The following is a 12,747-nucleotide window of genomic DNA, read 5'->3' as shown; positions in this document are numbered from 1 at the left end:
AATTGTTCTATAATGAGAAAGAGTTTAGGAGAATTTTCTTCTTTTTGTTTATATCTTGTGTTAGTAGTTATATATTTTTTCTAGAGTGGATACATTATCTTTTGCTTCTTAGCTTCCTTAATTTAGTTAATTTATTGTTTTAATATGGCATCTTTCTCTAGTTGCCATGCCATTTTTTTCTTCTTGCTTATGTTTAAAGTGGGCTGCCATGTCTCCAGAGAAGTGGTTCTCAACTTGGAGTGATTATGCACCCCAGAAAACATTTGGTAACAACTGGAGACATTTTTGGTTGTCACGGCTGGGGCAGGAGGTTGAGCAGTGTTTGCTCCTAGCATTTAACAGGTAGAGGTCAGGATGCTGCTAAACATTCCACAGTGCAAAGATACCTGCCTCCACCACAAGAAAGAATGATCTGGCCCAAAATGTTAAGTGCTTGAGCTGAGAAACACTGCTCTTGGGCCTTCTGTTCATATCATTATACATATGTGATCTATGATATGGAGAAGTTGTTTTTCTTACTCTTCCCATATTTGTCTCCAAGAAGAAGAACTTTAAAGCTAAACACTGGGTTCTACTCGTTTCTCTACAGTTTGAGGGCACTAGAAGGAAGAAGGGAGAATCCTTCTGGGGCTGCACGCACCTGTTATGGTACCTGGGCTTTGTTCTATTTTCTGAGATTTCTTATAGCCAGAGAGTCTCTACCAGGTTGGTGCAGCATCTATTCCCTGGCTTCAGATCACTTCCCTAATTCAGCATGGAATCAAGAAAATGATGAGTCCCAGTAATGATTCCTGCTTCTGTTTATATCCTGTGATTTTCTCCAGGGTTCTTTGACTTTTCCCTGTTTTGTCTTCTGGCCACCAGAGTCTATTTCTCTCTTAATCAGAAGTTATTAAGGAAGATGGGGTTAAATTACCTAATTTGTCTTGCTCAGTGGAGATGGGCTAGGGGTAGAATGAGGAAGAGTTAGAGGTTCCTTGTTTGGTTCCTTGGCCAATACTTTACAAAGTTTATAAAGTAAAGTTGTACTCATTCCCTTGCCTTATTACTACTGGTGAAAATTTCTATCTCTCTGTCTTTTGTAGATTTTGTACAGTAGTAAAGAAAAGAGATTTTTGTGTTCAGCTTATCACCTTTATCCCAAGTTTTCCTACTATGCAGTAGGTATTAAGATATTCCAGACCAATATTTATTACCCTGACATTACTTTATTATTGATTTTGAACGGCTACAAGACTAGGCCAACCAGGAAGCACTAGGTCTGGGTGGTTAGCCCACAGGTAACAGTGAGGAGGGCTGTAAGCCAAAAATCATGATCTGGTGAAAACTTTTCTAGAAGAAGCTGGTAAATAACATTGAACCAGAAATAGGAGAAATCAACTTTGAAACAGACAAGGCTGATGGGATTCTTGTCTAAGAAAACAGGCAAATCTGGGCAAGAAATAACAATAAGGTATTCAGGGATTGACCCTTGGATCATAGCCCCTCAAGAGACTCTTCCCTCATGTTTTTAATCAGTCTTTCTTTCCTTTGGGGCACATGATACCTGTCTCTAATCTGGTCTGCTTCTAAGATTGTCCTAGTCTAAATCTACTTAGCTTTCTTAGCTATTTATAGAGCAAGGACACTGGATAGGAGGACAGAGAGAGACGTCTGAGTCTACGTTTTCTTGAAAGTCCAGCTTTCCTGCCCTGATCCTAAATAGGTTTTCTCTATTTCTGTACTATGTCTCCCCTATTTCCAGCTTATTGTGTTTTCTTCTCCCAAGCTGCAAATCAGTATGCTTACTTCTCAAATATAGTTTTCAAAACATATGGAGGAATCTTCAAACCTCTGTGCATGAGTCCAATCTTCCGCCCACAAACATGCATGGTATACAGCTGTGCACACAGCATGCTCTGATCAATAACGAGAGCTTTGTACCTTCCAAACACTTAAGTTCACTAATGATAATTTACTGAGAACAGCAGAGTGTAGAGCAGTATCTATCAATAGACACAGTCTTTTCAACTTCACAACTCCCCAAGGAAGAAGGCCAAAGAGCACGATGTCTCCGCAAGGACGGCCGAGTCAAGAGCCAAAATACCCTGGTAGGAAGAAGCCACAAAAATACTATACTTCCTATAAAGTGCTGCATTTGAAACTTCTCTGCAATTTGCTAGAATGAGTAAACACAGAGCTAGCAGCCAGACATAAATATTCATTTCTCACAGCCAGGAGAGGGTCAAATCCACAAGTGCTATCTATATCTGCCACTACTAGGTTTCACTTCCACAGCTGTAGTTCATGAGTGAATATAAAGCTGGCCTAGAGCATATGGGAAATCCTGCTGGAGATGTGGGCCAAAGGAATAGAAGATAGAGGCAGGAAATGCATCAGCACTTTTCTCCCTAGCCACTACCCAAACACTGATGTTCAAAGAGGGCTCTCAAAATTCAAGAAATTCTGTAAATTTCTCTCTTTGTTTAATTCCGTAGCTATATAAACTACCATAAATTGGTGGGAAAATAATTTTGGAGTTCAACCAGTGGATAACCAACTGGGGTAGGCTGAGGAAATTTAACCCAATCAGATGGGCAGACCTACAATATCCCTGGAGTTTGCTCTGGTTTCTGAAAGTTAGGAAGCTGACACTGTTGCAGGCCCATTTAAGGTGTTTGACAGCTTATAGCAAATTGGTCAATTGACAAATTGGCTTTCGAAAAAATTATTTTCAGGGACATGACCTAGAGCCTACTTCTCTTTTTGACACTGGTCCCTCACCACCTACTCTGGCCCTTAGTATGTCACCCATTCTGGGCTCTGACATGGCTAATGTGCTCTACCTCTGACTCTACCTCTCAGGCCTTTGACTTCATCCCCACAGCTGGCCAAGAACATCTCTTGGAGCCATCAGTCAACTCGCCGCCCATACTTTAAGCCCTTCCAACTCCTTTTTATCTACAGCTATCATTCTTGATCCTTCTGAAGCATTGTCTCTTTCTTTCTTAAAGCTTACTGTTCTTAATTCCACCAGTACCTGTCCTTTTGAGTCACTATTACAGGTCAAGGCCACAACCCCCTGGCTGAGTAAGCTGGCCCTACTTTGTCCTAGCGGGAGGCATCCAGAGTCATTCAAACTCATCCTCTCCATTTTTTGCTCTGTATCTCTGAGCTATTTTTATTTACAATATTTCTGACACCAAATCACTTCAACTCTCCAACACCAACTGGCCATTCTACAATTCAGTTTAATTCTGACACTATATACTTGGAATTAGAGTCAGTTCCCACAGTTAAGGGGTCAGTCCCATGAGACTGCCCCACTTCAGCTGTCAGTCTCAAGTACCAAGCTGTTACAAGTGCTTCTAGTCAACCGGCTATAAATTTGGGCGGGGGGGGGGGTCCAAAAACTACTCCTCAGGTTTACTAATTCACTAGAATGACTGACAGAACTCAGGAAAACACATTAACTGGTTTATTACAAATAATACAACTCAGGAATAGCCAAATAGAAGAGATGCATAGGGCAATTCTTAGGGGGAGAGGCACAGAGCCTCCATGACTTCTCTGGGTGCATCACCCTCCCAGTGCCCTCACTAACCCAGAATTATTTTGACATTCTAGGCATTCTTTTCGGCAAGCAGAAATGAGACAAATATGGCTAAATGCATTGGCCAGTTTATCGAGAAGCCATTGCAAACCTCCTCTCCCTTGCAGTTCCCCCTGATAGAAGGTGCAAAACTTAAATATTCTATTTTCCTGCTTTTCTTGCACCTGGGGATGGCCATGTGATAGAGTCTTGGCCAAAGAGACATAAGGAGACGTCTTCTGAAGAAGTTCAGGGAACATTTTTTCTGATAAAAGAGAAAGGCAGCTAGTATGCCCCATTCATCTATACTTCTTTTGAACTGTAGAGGAGGCAAAACTTTTCTCAGACTTCTTAGGGTCTCTGGCTAAACCTGAGAATTAAGTTGACGTAAGACAGATTAAGGGGAGAAAAGCACAGAAATTTTATTTTTATATCTACATGGGAAACTTTACAGGAAAATGAAGACCCACAAAGCATTTAGACCGAAGTGCTCATATACTAGGTTGAACAAAGAGTAGTAATTGTGAAAACATAACTAAAATATATGGGAAGGCTAAGGGAAGGTAAGGGTTATTTTAAAAAAGTCTATTTGTGCAGGTTTCTCTTGGCTTCAGCCTACTACCTATGATAATAACAATGTTCTTTCCTTCCTGGTATGGAGAGAGAGTCTTTCATATGGGAGTTTTATCTCCTGCTTTCAGGAAGAAAAGGGGAGGTCAGAATGCCCTCTTTGCATCTGCTATTTTTCAAGTGCCTCTAGCTCCAAATGATCCTTATGCCCAAGTGGCATATTTTAGGGTGGCATATTCTACTACTCTTCAGAACCCGGATGTAATACCTGAGCTTCAGCAGCCATCTTGGACCATGTGTCAAAGGCCAGCAGAATTGGAGAGGTCCTAGCCTTAACACTGTTGAGCTACTGAACCAATGCCAGTAATTACTTACTTTCAGATTTTCTTGATAGAGATGAGGGGAAAACGTTTAAGCCTCTGTGAGTTAGGTTCTCCATTACCTGTAACTAAAATGAATAATTCAAAAGCAACTCTGCCATACATATTGATTGCCCATGTGCAGAGAAATACTTCCTAGTATTTAGGTAGTAACCCCAAATGTAAATTCTACTATGCTGCCTTGAATTGTTTTTTAATCACTCCACATGTATTACTACAAGTTGAAGTCCTTAATCATGAGAACCATATCATTCACCTGATTTAAAATTTCTACAATCCCTGAGCAGGTCTGGACTATTAGGAAAGTGCTTTGTAAATACAATATTCTTTTCATAAGGCGCTAGGGCTCCAGATAAGGTACATCCTCAGAATCTGTAAACAGTTTCAGAAAACAGTACCCTTTAGAACCAAACACACACAAAATAACTAATATGATTCATTACATACAGAAGTGACTCACCTTATGAGAGAGCTTAAAGACGTGTGACTGCAGAGAACAATGTTTTGTGAATAAGAAAACCAGAATATAGCCACTAGGCAAAATATTAAATTGAATCTACATCTCACATTACACTCAAGAATAGACTCCAAAGGAATCAGAGATCTTAATGTAAAGAACAAAACCAAATGAGTACTGAAAGAAAACACAGATGAATTTCTTTATAACCTGGGTGTGGGGAAAGGCTTCTGAATTATAATTCAAAATCCAGATGCAATAACAGACTATATCAAAAACAAAAAACAAAAAAAACTTTTGTGTAGCAAAAATATAAGCAAAGTCAAAAAGACAAACTGGAATATTTGCAAAATATATCACAAATAATGGGCTAACTCATAACAAGAAGCACACTTCAAATCTAATAGCATACCGTGGAGTAACAGTGACATAGATTAGAGCATCCCTGTAAGCAAGCACGAACACATTAGCATTCACTACCTACCTCTCATTCGCTTTAGAGTTTAAAAGTTAAATCTTATGAGCAGAAAGGTTGGCATGCTTAACTATCTACAGATAAACTCTTCTAAGAGTTTGAGAGTTTCAAATGTAGTGTGCATAAAAGTTCTGTCAATGTAAAAACAAAATATATATACTATTTTTTATGAAATATAAAGAGATTTTAAGGATATTTTTGACTCTGACATTTTCTCTCCCCACATGATTAAAAAAAAAAAAAACCGCCTTGAGATCCTGCTGGAGTTCCTTTTTTGCACTGATTTTAAACCCTAACTCCCACGAATGATATGCCTCCTCTGTCTGACAAAGATGAGATCTTTAGATATCGGAAACAGTGAAACTCCACTTGTGTGTAAGGAGCTTCTCGAATTCCTACTTAACTACCCATCAGCTTTCTTGTCTTTTCTTTGAAATACTGCAATAAATGTTGATTTCACTTGATTAGACAAGTGTCTGCTTAACAGTATTTATAAGGTAAGAGTTTCACTATTGTAGAATCATCAACAAATATATACTGATCACTTTCCATGTGTAAACTAGAGTACTTATAAGCTTAAATATATTGACAGCCACTAGTTACGGGGACCAGTCCTACTCAGAGGACGAGGACAACCAGAGTGAGAAAATAAGAGGCCTTTAGAATGTGGTTTGTGAATAGGACACTATTGCCCAGGCATTAGTAAGGAATTAGAAAAACTTCAGGGGAAACAGCGCCAGCTTCTAAAACAGCTGAAGGCTTGTAGTTAAAAGAGGCCCAATGAGAAAAGGAAAGAAATAAAAAGGCTGGTATGGTGACCCATAATGCAGTCCTCACAACAGAAAGCTACCCCTTGCCACATTTGTTCCTGTGTTACCTTCAGCTGCAAGTGAGGTAGACAGTTCTTGGCAGGCTGAAGTCTACTCCCTTCAAGTGCCTATCATCAAGTCTCTCAAATTTTTTTTTTTTTTTTGGCCTCTTGGCTTTTCCAAAGTCTCAGTATCTCAGCCCTTGCACATATAGAGGGTCCCCAACAGAACTGAGCCCCAGTAGCCCACAATGGTAACTTTTTGTTGCTATGAGAAGGGCACCTAAAGACCGAGACCAGCCAAATGGTCTCACTCTCACTTTACCCCCTATTAAATACAATGCCAAGCAATGGCAGATGTTACCATACATGGTTTGAGCTCTTTACCAAAATAGGGATTATCTGGTGGTCCAGCCAGTCCTAGATTTCAAAAGAAAGATGATTCTTTGGTGAGGAACAGGGTAGAGACACAGAGCTTTGTCCACAGCCTATAGCCAAGCTCCTGTAGGGTTTCCACAGCAACTGTTTCAATAAAGGGCTGGCTAAGGGGAGGGGCTGTCCTGGCTGCTTTTATTACCTTCTTTAGAGCAAAAATTATTAGCCCATAGTGACATCAATTAAAATTTTCTTAACATTTCTTGGGGTATATGGGTCAAATTTCTTCTTAAATTATTTATAGTGACATATATTTCAAAAGAACAAGCAAGTGGGAGTTCTGAATAGAGAGGCACTGAGCAGCCTTTGCCGATGAGTAGCCTCTCTTCCTGGAGGAAGCACAGAGACATTGGCAGTGCCTTTCTTGAAAACGGTGGGTAGTTTGCTAATCTCCCTCACTTTCCACAAGAAGGAAATGTCAGCTTTAAGGATGCTAAGAACTAGCTAGGGAAATTTTACCAAGAACATCTCAAAACATGCTGTTACTGAAGTAGTACATGCTACTCAAAGCCTGGAAGGTGCAAAGTGGAAGGAAAAAAGTAAGATTTTAGGGATGAGCCAAGGCCAGAAGACAACAGTGTTTGCTGGGCCCCCGAACTGTGGGCTTTAGAAGCATCAGCAACTGCAGCTTCAGTTCAATCCGCTGAGGCAAAGGTGGAAAGAACTGGAAACCTTTTCAGGGAGGCAAAATTCACAGGCCTAAGACATTTCAAAGCAGGAGGCAGTAATTGTGGTACAGAACTGAACAGCATACAAAGCATAGTAGGTATTAAAAAATGCAGAGAAGAAAGCAGGAGATCTGGATTATGAAGAAATCAAGACCACAAATTGGCTGGAAAGTTGCTGTAACTCATTCATTCAATGTTGCAAGTGTTTGACATAGAGCAATAAATAAGGTCAGTGAGGTTCTTTATTCTAAAAAGGGAGCCCACTTTGCTAGTTTCCTAGATTATTTTCTTATGTTGGACCATTTGTGATATATGTTTTCGGTAGATTTAGCTAAAAGTCAAGTCTAGGTGTCTATTGACATTTCAAGCTAATGTTTATAAAATACAGATCTTTGATTTATGTTTTTTCCTATGCCCCAAAAACTTGATAGTAAAATTGTTTCTTGCTGTTAAGGGATCAACAACTGTATTGGGTACTTATTGTGTGCTCACTCAATGCAGGAACATCATGAAAGACACAGAAGTGGGAACCTTTCTTCAATTCTGAGCTGGGCACGTTGTTGCTAGAAATAAAGATTACATTCCCCAGCTCTCTTGTTGCTAGGTATGGCCTTGTACTCTCTGGCCATTGAGAAACTATGAGAAGGGTGCTGACTCAGCTGTGAAGGGCCCTTTTTTTGCCCTTTTGTTTTTACTTTGCTCCTTCCAGAAATGCAGATACGAAGTATGGAGCTCCTGTTGCCATCCTAGACCACAAGGTGACCCTGAGGATGGAAGACACATGCTGAGGATGGTGAGGCAGGGAGACAGAAGAATCAGAAAGCCTCCTGGGTTGCCATGCTAATCCTAGACTACCTACCCCCAGTTTCCTTTATCCAAAAAGAAAGAAATGCTTGTCTTGTTTAAGCTACTTTTAGTTCAGGTTCTGTTAGATGTAGCTAAATTCATTTGCAATTTGTAGTAGATATAGTTAGAGTCCTATATACTGTTTGGGCCACTTTTACCTATGAGTGAAAATAATTCTGTATTAAAAAATTGCCTACTCTGTGCAGCTTTGTATTGAAAGATTGCCTACTGTGTGCAGCTCTAGGAAATTGCTCTTTGGTGTCTCCTTCAATAGGGCTGCTCAGGAAAGCTGGTTTCTCCTTAGATAGGGCTGCTCAGGGAAGCTGAGGAGAGTCCCTTTGAGCCATTATCCTTCTTTGTTTTCTTCAATTCTTGCCTGGTGAAATCTTATCTACCTCCTCCTAAACTTCCTTCCCCACCCCTCTTCCCAATATAATTTCCTTCTGGTCTCTCTCAATTGGGAGCTAAACAAAGCTAGAGAGAAAGGTTAGAATTGGGAGAATGAATAGGAAGGAAATAGGACTTGACAACTAAGCTGGATACAGCCTTGTATTAAATGGCTCACTTCGCACTTATCAATTGAGACCAGGACCAGGTTTGTTACTGAGGGATAAAAAGTAGTGCTTATTCCTGGGTCAATTTTTTTTTCTTTTTCACCTCCTTTCTTGGTCTTCTGTTGACTCCTTTGTGACCCAGTCACCTTAGCTAAGAATCCTAGGAATATTAAGAATGAACACTCACTCCTCATTATACATAGTTTGTTTCTATCTTGTGTGAGCAGTCTTTTTCCTTAAAAAAAAAAAAAAAAAAAGTATCCAATACAGCTGATACCTACTTCCCAACTGCTTCTATAAAGCTGCAGAAAGACCTAAACAGAGGAGTGGGGAACTGTGAAGAAAACAACAAACAAAAGCACAAACAATGAAAGCAGGCTCAGCAGAGAGAAGCGATCTTTAATATGTGTACCCTTTCCTGTAGAGACCTTTGCTCTCAACTTCAAAAGAGGCTTCAGCTACTATTTTCAGCTACTAGTTTAGAATATTCTGCCTAATTAATTTTCTGCTCCTGTATGTATGTTACCTCCATTCTCATGCTCACAATCTTGGCTCTGGTGGCTAAACTAGCCTTCTTGCAAACCACTTCCTCCCCTTGTTCAAAACACACCACACTCCAAACTCCATGCCTTATCTCTTTACTCAGTGGGCTCTCTGCATACCTCACTCAGAACGCTTACCATGTCATCTGGAAAGGATCTGTTCGTGTATGTTTTCTCATTTAACTATGTACCTTGAGTGCCTATCCTTTAGCTTAGCACTGAGTAGGTCTTCAGTGAATATTCTTGAGCTTGGGCAGGGAGTGACAATCAGTCATAGTATCTGCCAAAAGCTAAGTAACCAATCACTTGAAATGTACTGGTTAAAAAAATTACCCCTAAAATTCAAAAAAAGAAAGATTGTACAAGACAAAGAAAGAAAACTGCCCAAGATCAGAAGATATAAATTTGAACACAACTTTGAACTATGAATGGTAAATAAGTAAAACTCTTTGCTGATATTACAGAAGTCTTTCACAATAGAGCATCAGAAGCTTCAACAATCATGATGTAGTCTAATACAAAACAGTGTATATTAAGCTAATGCAAGAGGTAAGTACAGTGGATTTAGAGCATGTGCTTGGGAACTAGATTTCAAAATTCATATTCCAGCTCTGCCACTTCTGAGTTGTGTGAATTTAGGCAGGTTACATAATTTCTTTGTTTCTGTAGCTTATTTGTAAAAAACAGATGCTACTAATGCTTTCCTCATAGAATTGTTATGAGTATTAAATAAATATAAATAAAGCACTTACAAAAGTGGCTGGTACATAGAAAGCTGTATGTCATAATCATCATCGTTATTGTTAAAATTCTCTGTCTTTATGCAGGACCCATGACAACAAAAAGGAACAAAAAGTGAAGGCCAGAGGTCTAACATGTTTACACAAGTAAATGCTAAGGGCAATGTGAATTAAGATGGTAATGTGGGTTGTTCATTACTTTAAAAGAGGCTCTTAAAATTATACTTCTATAAACTTTTTGCTCTGAAGGTAAACCACAAGAAAAGAAGGCACATAGATCCCCTTGACACGAAATTTGTGGCCAGGCCAAATTTTGTGATTTATCATTAAATGCCAATTATTAGTTAAGTGCAATAAAGATTCTTTTGAAATACATTTTGGAATCATACAGAAATTGTCTCAAGAACATAAAACCAAACAATTAGAATTTCTTTATTGCTTGCTTTTGAATGCATATGCTCATTGGAATTCTCAATTAAGCAAAGTTTAAGAATGGAAGTTTCCAAACCTTGGTCTGAAACCTTCTGGGGAAATTCCTTCATAATCCTTATCTTGTGCTGGCTAGAAAATTACTGCTTGGCTATTGCCTATGGGAACATAGGCTATCACCCATGGGAATATAACATTCTAACTATAAGCTTTCTGCTTCTGTACTCCTGCTTGCACAACCGACCTGTGGGTTGACAGGTAGTGAATAAGAGAAAAATAGACCTTTGTGTTTAAGACAGAATGAGGAATAGGATTTAGGGCTTAAAGACCCTGTACCTCTACATTTTGGGGCTGCTTAATTTGGGGTCTGCGTACCCCTGGCAGACCCAGCTGGCTGCATAAAGAGCATGTTTCCTATGACTCACTGATTTCTGGGGTCCGTGTGTCTTTCGGCGGCTGGCGGCTACAACAATCTGAATTTATATTAGCAAGCAATTGTATATTCTGTAACTTCTGATTCTGAAATCTCTGGCCCTGCAGACTTCTAGGGACATTAAAAGTATGACAGTTTCTAAGCTCTTAGTACTTACACATCTTTTTCTTTTTCTTTACTTTTTTCCTTTCTTTTTCCTTTTGATAAGACTAGTGATAGAATATTGCAATCTTCGGTTAGTTCACCTCAGTCTTTTTCATTGTGAAAACTTTTTCCTTCCATTATAATTAATTCAACAAATTCATTCAACAAATAGCATCTATTCTGTGAAGAGATGTAAGGTTCATAAAGGCAGTTTCCATGTTTGTCATGTTTGTCTCTGTATTTCCACTGTCAACTATGGTTTGCACATAGTGGACATTACAAAAGTATTTGGTAAAGAGGTATGAATAAAGGTCTTATACTGAAGCAGTGGAGTATAGTAAAACAAGCAAAAGCTTTAGATCTGGGTTCAAATTCCAGTTTTTCGAATTATCTATGTGATTACGTGATTTTAATCAACCCATTTTTTTTTGTAAATGGAGATAACATCTATTTTATAAGAATTATGAGAATTGAGCAAGATAATAGTTTCTTACAATGCCTACTGTGTATATATATATATATATAGTATGTTCTAGGGATTGTGTTTCAAAATACAGCTCTTTAAAAATTGAATTAAAAAACTGAATAAAAACAGGATTACAATTCCTGTTTTTACTAAATTTCCAAATACTATAAAAAAACAAGTCATAGAATATTATGGAAATGTTATGGGTGCTCAAAGTAGGAAGAGATGAAGTGTGTTTGAGGGAATCAGGAAAGGAAGTGGCATGTGAAATGGCCCTTGAAGGATAGTTAGGATTTCAACAATTTAAAAATGTAGGCATTTCCAGATTAAACAAAGAATTACAAGCAGGAGGTAAAAAGGTACTGAGTGTGACTGGAAAAAAAGGCCAGTTACTCTTCTGGCTGAAATGTAGGGTTGACACAGGGAAGTTGTGAGAGCTATACAGAAAATGTTGGGTGGGGCCATATTGGTGGTGCCCAGTTCTTTACTCTAGTAGGCAACTCCTGATGGTTTGGGGGCAAGCCTACTGAATGAGTAATAGGATTGGAAGGTGGAAGCACCAAGAGTGGAGAGACCAGTTAGGAGAGGTTATAGCACTATTTCAGGTAAGAGGTAATACAAGCCTGCAGCAGAAGGAGGGCAGAGGGAATGCAAAGACACGGGAGAGGCACATTTCAGAGAGAATCCAAGCATGTGACTAGTGCCTGGCACTGGAGGAAGGGAGTGGGGCGGGGGTGGGGGAGGGTGGGGGCGGTGGAGAGACAGAGAAGGAGAGACTCCAATGACTGGAGTCATTTTTGGGTAAGTCACAGGAAGATGAAGGCTTCGATTTGGATACTAGTCAGCTTGAGTTTTGGGTTGCACCTCACTGCCACCTTCCCCTTTTTACATTCCTCTTTTTTCCAGGCCACCTCCACTTCCCTTCATCTCTCTCCTCTAAGTAATTGAGCTTTCTATCCTCAACCTGACCTGCATTTTACCTTCACGCTCCACTTCCGCTCTTCATTTTTATTCTCACAGCCAGGGTGACACAGGTCAGGGTCCTGGGCTGTAGGATACTCCACCCGCCAGATGCCCTACAGTCTTCGTCGAGGCCGCTTCCACGCTTGCGTCCCTACAGCTCTTTGACCAATAAGCAGGCCCTAGTGCTGGGACTCGACTAGCTATTGGTTGGCCGAGCCATGGTGAGAGATGGTGCGGTGCCGGTTCTCTGCACGGGTGAGAGCTGT

At 39.8% G+C, this 12,747-nt stretch overlaps 1 long non-coding RNA gene across 2 annotated transcripts; it reads right to left on the bottom strand.

Annotated features, from left to right (window-relative positions):
• Positions 1–3,442: 3,442 nt before the first annotated feature.
• On the bottom strand, positions 3,443–12,701 carry LOC111729459. 2 transcript variants are annotated; one of them, XR_002776243.1, is made up of 4 exons: positions 12,499–12,701; positions 11,066–11,117; positions 4,517–4,589; positions 3,443–3,941 (listed from the first exon to the last, which is right to left on the bottom strand). It is a non-coding gene; the product is annotated as an uncharacterized LOC111729459 (long non-coding RNA). The 2 variants fall into 2 exon arrangements; XR_002776242.1 differs by having other exon boundaries at positions 3,443–4,589.
• Positions 12,702–12,747: the final 46 nt, after the last annotated feature.

The sequence above is a fragment of the Pteropus vampyrus genome, unplaced genomic scaffold, assembly GCF_000151845.1.
Source record: "Pteropus vampyrus isolate Shadow unplaced genomic scaffold, Pvam_2.0 Scaffold262, whole genome shotgun sequence".
Lineage (NCBI taxonomy): Eukaryota > Metazoa > Chordata > Mammalia > Chiroptera > Pteropodidae > Pteropus > Pteropus vampyrus.
This window is presented reverse-complemented; position numbering and strand designations above follow the sequence as displayed.